Here is a 7,514-nt window from a genome sequence, read left to right as displayed (position 1 = left end):
TTTTTTAAAGATTTATTTATTTATTTGAAAGTCAGATTTAGACAAAGAGAGGAGAGACAGAGAGAAAGAGAGAGAGAGAGAGAGAGGTCTTCCATCTGCTGGTTCACTCCCCAGTTGGCCACAACTGCCGGAGCTGCACCGATCCGAAGCCAGGAGCCAGGAGCTTCTTCCAGGTCTCCCACGTGGGTACAGGGGCCCAAGGACTTGGGCCATCTTCTACTGCTTTCCCAGGCCATAGCAGAGAGCTGGATCAGAAGGGAGCAGCTGGGTTTCAAACCGGCACCCTTATGGGATGCCGGCACTTCAGGCCAGGATGTTAACCTGCTGTGCCACAGCGCCGGCCCCACCCTATCTTTTTTTTTTTTTTTTTGACAGGCAGAGTGGACAGTGAGAGAGAGAGACAGAGAGAAAGGTCTTCCTTTGCCGTTGGTTCACCCTCCAATGGCCGCTGCGGCCTGCGCGCTGCAGCCGGCGCACTGCGCTGATCCGATGGCAGGAGCCAGGAGCCAGGTGCTTTTTCCTGGTCTCCCATGGGGTGCAGGGCCCAAGCACCTGGGCCATCCTCCACTGCACTCCCTGGCCACAGCAGAGAGCTGGCCTGGAAGAGGGGCAACCGGGACAGAATCCGGCACCCCAACCGGGACTAGAACCCGGTGTGCCGGCGCCGCTAGGCGGAGGATTAGCCTAGTGAGCCGCGACGCCGGCCCCCCACCCTATCCTTGTTGAGCTCACTCAAGCCACAACCTTGTCCAGGAACGACATGATTTTTGATCCTAGTATGAGTAAGAAGAAGAAGAAAAAGAAGAAGCAGCCTTTTATGCTAGATGAGGAAGCAGATGCCCAGACAGAAGAGACCCAGGATTTGGGAACAAAAGAAGTAGAACCAGAGCCAACTGAGGACAAAGCCATGGAGGCTGAAAAAGAGGACAGCAGGATAAAAGGCACTTCTGATGATCGGTGTGATTTGAACTTTAATCAAAAGAAAAAGAAGAAAAAACCAGAAATATATTTTATGTTTATGCAGGTGAAGAAGATGTTAAAGACCTTAAGAATGAAAGTGACGTTTGCAATAAGTCTGTATATTACTTGTGGTAGTATAGACATTTTGATGATATTATTTCTTCTCATCTATGAACATGGGAGAGTTTTCCATTTTCTTGTGTCTTCTTCTATTTCTTTTTTTAAGGATATTTAATTTTAATTGTAGCGATCTTTCACATCCTTGGTTAAATTTATTCCAAGGTATATAAAAATTTTTGTAGCTCTTGTGAATGGGATTGATTTTACAAGTACTTTCTCAGCCATGTCTTTGTGTGTACGAAGGTGATTGATTTTTGTGTGCTGATTTTATATACTGTAACTTTATCAAACTCTCTTACAAGTTCCAATTGTTTCTTAGTGGAGACTTTAGTTCTCCTATATATAGAACCATGTCATCTGAAAATAGGGATAGTCTGACTGTCTCCTTTCCAATTTGTATCTCTTTGATTTCTTTTTCTTGCCTAATGGCTCAGGCTAAAACTTCTAGGACTATATTGAATAGCAATGGTAAAAATAGGCATCCTTGTCTGATTCCAAATGTTAGTGGAAATGCTTCCAGCTTTTCCCCACTTAATATGATGCTGGCTGTAGTTGTCATATACTGCCATGATTGTGTTGAGGAATGTTCTTTTATACCCAATACCATGAAAGGATGTTGTATTTTATCAAATGCTTCCTCTACAACTATTAATATAATCATATGGCTTTTAGTTATCAATTTGTTAATGTGATACATTACATTTATTGATTTGTGTATGATATGCCATCCCTGCATACCAGGGATAAATCCCACTTGGTCTGGATGAATGATCTTTCTGATATGATATTGAATTTGATTTGCTAGTATTTCGTTGAGGATGTTTGCATCTATGTTCATCAGGGATACTGATTTATAGTTCCCTTTCTTTGTTGTATCTTTTTCTGGTTTGGGAATTAAGATGATATTGGCTTCATAGAAGGATTTGGGGAGGTTTCTCTCCATTTTAATTGGTTTGAATAGTTTAAGAAAAATTGAAATTAGCTCTTCTTTTAAAAATTGGTGGAATTAAGCAGTGAAGACATCCAGTCTTGGGCTTTTCTTTCTTGGGAGAGACTTCACTATAGATTCAATCTCCATCTTGGTTATTGGTCTATTTAGGATTTCTACATCTTCAAGGTTCAATGTTGGTAGACATAATGTGTCCAGAAATCTATCCATTCCTTCTAGATTTTCCACTTTGTTTGCATATAGCTGTTTGTAGCCATTCCTTTTTATTTCTCTAGTATCTGTTGTAATATTTCCTTTTTCATCTGCAATTTTATTTATTTAGGTCTTCTCCCTCTTTTTGTTTGTTGGTTAGTTGGGCCGATAGTGTTTTGTTTATTTTTCAGAAAACCAGTTCTTTATCTCACTGATCTTGTGTATTTTTTGTTTCAATTTTATTTATATTTTCTGTATTTTTAAATTATTTCTTCCCTCTTACTACTTTTGGATCTTGTTTGCTTTTATTTTTGTAGGTCTTTCAGATGCATTGTTAAATAGTTTATTTGATGCCTTCCCAATTTATTGATGTAGGTGCTAATTGCTATAAACTTTCCCTCCTAATGTTTCTTTTGCTGCACCCTATAAGTTTAGATATGTCATGTTGTCACCTTCATTCATTTCTAGGCAGTTTTTCATTTCTGTTTTGATTTCTTCTATGACTCACTGTTCATTTTTGTGTATGTTGTTCTATCTCTATGTGTTTGCATATTTTCAAGAGTTTCATTTTCTTAAGAAGTATTTTTTATTTATTTGAAAGTTACAGAGAGAGAGAGGGAGGGAGACACACACATACACACACAAACACACACAGAGAGATTGAGAGAGGGGAGAGAGAGAGAGAGAGAGAGAGAGAGAGAGGTTTTCCCATCTGCTGGTTCACTCCACAAATGGCTGCAATGGCCAGAACTAAACCTAAGTGAAGCCAGGACCTAGTATTTCTTCTGGGACTCCTACTGGTGTATAGAGGTCCAAGGACTTGGACCATCCTCTCCTGCTTTCCCAGGAACATAGTAGGGAGTTGAATCAGAAGTGAAACAGCCAGAACACAAACTGGCACCCATGTGAGATGCTGGCATTGCAGGTTTTGGCTTTACTTGCTACACTATAAGACCAGTCCCTGAGAATTTCTTAAGTTGTTAATTTTCATCTTTATTCCTTTGTGGTCAAAAAAGATACATGGTATGATTTCAATTCTCTTTTGAATTTGCTGAGACTTGCTCTGTGGCTTAGAAATATGGTGTCAGATTTCATACGGAAACACAAGAGACTCTGAATAAGTAAAGCCATTTCAATCAAGAAAAACAAAACCTGAGGTGTTATAATGTGAGACTTCAATAGCAGGATACCTATAATCAAAATATCCAGATACTGGCACAAAAATAGACATGTAAACCAATGGAACAGAATAGAATCCCCAGAAATTAATCCATGCAGCTACAACCAACTAAACTTTGACAAATGAGCTAAAACCAATCCCCAGAGAAAAGACAGTCTCCTCAACAAATAGGGTTTGAAAATTGCATCTATGCATGCAGAAGTATGTTTACTACCTGATACCATCAAATTACTAGAGGAAAACATCAGGGAAACTTTACAAGACATTGATATATGCACAGGTAATAGAAGCAAAAATCGACAAATGGGATTAAATCAAGCTGAGATGCTTCTGCACAGCAAGGAAAATACTCAACAAATTGAAGAGGCAACCGATAGAATGGTAGGAAATATTTACAAGCTATGCAACTGATAAAGGATTAATACACAGGACCAAGAGATTAAAAAAAAAACATTCCAGTTAAGAAATGGGCAAGTCATGAACATGCATTTTTCAAAGGATGAAATACAAATGGCAAACAGACACATGAAAAAATATTCAGGATCACTAGCCAACAGGGAAATGCAAATCATAACCACAATGAGGTTTCACCAACTCCAGATAGAATGGTTATTATTCAAAAACAAAAAAGTAATACATTCTGGTGAGGATGTGAGGAAAAACTACCCTAATGCACTCTCTTTGGGGATGTAAATTAGTGCAATCATTATAAAAGACAGTATGGATATTCCTGAGAAATTTGAAAATAGATCTACCATACAACCCAGCCATTTCACTCCTGGGGATTTACCCAAAGGAAATGAAATCAGCTTATGAAAGAGTTATTTATACCTTCATTTTTATTGCAGGTCAATTCACAATAGCTAAGATATGGAATCAATCCAGATTCCCATAAACTGATGACTGGATAAAAAAAAAATGTTGTGTGTATTCACTATGGAATATTACTATGTCATAAAAAAGAGGGAAATCTTGTATTTTGCAACAAAATGAATGCAACTGGAAACCATTATGCTTAGTGAAATAGGCCAGCCCCAAATAGGTAAATATCATATTTCCTCTGGTATGTAGTAGTTAACATAGAATACAAAAAATGTATAGGAATGAAATGGACATCTTGTGATTTGATTGTTGTTTTTAGCTCTTGTTTAACTCCTGTGTAACTATGGTTTTTCAACTTTTTACTTGTGAGTATTATGGCAAGTAGTGCACTAAGGCTGTGATTATATAATGGATTGAAATTATGTTTTTGCAAAAATTAAAAGTCTAAAAAGGAATGAAGGAGGAGGTTTGAGGGAGGGAGACACAAAAGGGAGAAAATACAGTTAATTTCTTAGAATTATACCTATGAAATACATGAAATCTGTTCTGTTTATATTATTATTTTTTTAAAAAAGTGATTTTCAAGATCCACATGAACCTGAGGATGACCTAAGAATTTTGCTTGGCAAAAATAATAGTAAAACGCAAAAGAAGAATACCAAGCTTTAGAATATGAAGACAGCAAGAAAGACAATGGAATCTCATTGAGTAACCAGACAGGCCCTGCTTGGGCAGGCAAAAAAAGAGATATTGTATTCAATATCATGAGAGAAAAGAATCCAGATATGATTGTTAGAGAGAAAAGGAAATTTGTTATGAAACCTCTACAGGTCATCCAAGTGGGAATCAAGAAGACTTTTTCAACTTTACAGGTATCTGTAAATTATTATACTTTTTGCCCAAACATCTCCTTGCATTTTTATTGGATAAATTGAATACAAGTGATTCTATGGATACTGATAACCAAGTTTTAATCAAAGGAAGATTTCAACAGGAACAATATAAAAATGTCTTGAGAATGTAAATCAAGAAATATGTCACTTATCACACATGCCAATTACCAGATGCAATCCTCCGGACATCCTACTCTGCTTCTTACAGTTCAAAACTTATTATTCTGCACGTTCTGTTGCCAATATCAAAACTGATTTCCAGGCTTTCACGGGCAAGTGAGTACAGTCCTGTGTCAAGGCTAACTAGTTTGCTAATCACCACTGATTTTGCAAAGTGTGTTGTAGAGAGTTTGTTGCCCAGGTTTTACATCAAAGTGGATATGCCATTGTATTAAATTAAGATAGAAAAGCTGCCAAATTTTTTTTGGTGAGTGGTTAGTTGATCTGAAATCCTTGCAAGATGCTGATGCTCTAGCTGGTAACATATTCATTGCCTGCTTTCACAACTGTCATAAAAATATAATGGGATAAGAAGGTGCTTTCTTGAAATTGTTCATAGACTCCTTTAAAATGCAAGATAAAGTTATTATAACAGCAAAAAAAAAGTTATGGACCAAGATTACACTACATACTTGAGTACCTACCAAATTTCTGCAGGTGATAAACTTCTATACTGCTCCTTTTTCTTTGTAAGATTAATTAATGAATTAACTAAGAATTAACCTAAAAAGTGGAATTACAGAGGGAAAGGGAGAAACAGAGAAGGAAAGAGACAGACAGAGAGAGAAATCTATCCACTGGTTCACTGCTCCAATTAGTGAACTAATCAGGACTGGGGCAGGCTGAAACCAGGAAATTTGATCTCCATCCAGGTCTCCCACATGGGTGGCAGGGGCCCAAGCAATTGAGCCAACTTTCACTTCTTTTCTAGGTGCATTATCAGGGAGCTGGGTCAGAAGTAGTGCAGCCAGGACTCCAACCAGTGCTCACATGGGAGGCTATCACAGTGGTGGCTGCACCTACTGCGTCATAATGTCAGCCCCTCAATACTGCTCTTGACAGCAAAGTACTCATGTCTCAATCTGCTTGAGTCTTTAACTTTTTCTCTTAAAGTATCCACGTTAGAAAGAATTTTTTGATTTTTCCTTCATCCTCTGTTGGCTAAATATGAAGGAAATTTGAGGAAGTTGATCATAAATAATGTTGTTAGAGTTGATGTTTTATCATAGGTGAGAAAATAATAATAATCATTTAGGGTAATTGATAACTTCTTTTTGAAACTAGTTGCTGAATATAGTTATCTTTATAACAATGAACCAGTTCTGGGGACCAAAAATAACTCTCTTCTGTGTAGACTCAGTACTTAGCTGGGTTCAGTAAGGGAACACCTGAACTGAGCAAAAAGGCTATGATACTTGGATTTGGCTCTGTCACTCCAGATGAGAGGAGGAAACAGGTCATTGTTTAAGCCTAGTTGAAACCTGCTGCACTTAAGGAAATCTGCTACCATTTTTCTTCATCTTCCAACTTTACTGATTCATTATCACATTTAAAAGACAGTTTGTAATAGTTAGTAACAAGCTCATGCTGGTATGACACTGCAAAATTAAAAGTTTGATATTTTTCAACCACCTTGTATTTCCACAACTCCATTTCCCCCTATATTCTTGAGGTTTGTCTAGTCTATGGATAAATTATGAATTGTGTCTTAGACTTTTAACAAGTGTTTAGTCTTTTGATATGTATGATGGTAGACACAAGTAAGAATAGCACATGATCTTTCATAATAGGGAAGTGAATAGTTGTATAATATTTAATAACATTCTTGCTGCCCACTGTGAAGCTGAAATGAACTAAAGGGGGTGCGCTAGCTGGAGAGAGGGAGCAAGAGAAGTTAGAGTACACTGAAGGGACCAACACTGAGCCAGGGGGTTCCAGGACCTGGTCATAACAGGAGGAGCATTCATCCATGGCACTGGAGTTAGTATTCCTGGGGGGAGAACTTGGAAAGGTAGTGCAGCACATCAAGAAGACAGGGTGAGACAAGGTGATGCTAAAAAAGGAGAGAATGAGAAATGAGGGCTGAGGCAGAGATGATCAAAAGCAAGCTGTAATGCAGCACAAAAAATGGGTCAAGACCAACAGTAGAGAACTAAGCCTGTGAACAGCAAGAGAGAGCCTGAGTTCTCCTTTTATGTGTTACCCAGTGTGTGGACCTGGTGTGAGGATGGAGGTTTGCAGAAACCATTCAGGGCTGAATAAAAACAGATTTTAATATGTACTTAAGGAGCGGCCTTTGTTATAGGGTGAATAATCATAAGATTATCAAAATACATTATTTTAATTTTCTAAATAATTTACTAATTAAAAATTGTATGTGTCCTGTGTGGGAGACTTT

The 7,514-nt window shown here is 37.9% G+C and overlaps 1 pseudogene; it reads left to right on the top strand.

Moving 5' to 3' along the window:
* The first annotated feature begins 751 nt into the window (after positions 1–751).
* On the top strand, positions 752–5,396 carry LOC100355698 (eukaryotic translation initiation factor 2 subunit 2-like; annotated as a pseudogene).
* The last annotated feature ends 2,118 nt before the right edge of the window (positions 5,397–7,514 follow it).

This window comes from Oryctolagus cuniculus, chromosome 10, assembly GCF_051225735.1.
Source record: "Oryctolagus cuniculus isolate XC-2025 breed Fujian yellow rabbit chromosome 10, ASM5122573v1, whole genome shotgun sequence".
Lineage (NCBI taxonomy): Eukaryota > Metazoa > Chordata > Mammalia > Lagomorpha > Leporidae > Oryctolagus > Oryctolagus cuniculus.
The sequence above is the reverse complement of the archived record's forward strand: the minus strand, read 5'-3'. Positions and strand labels throughout refer to the sequence as shown.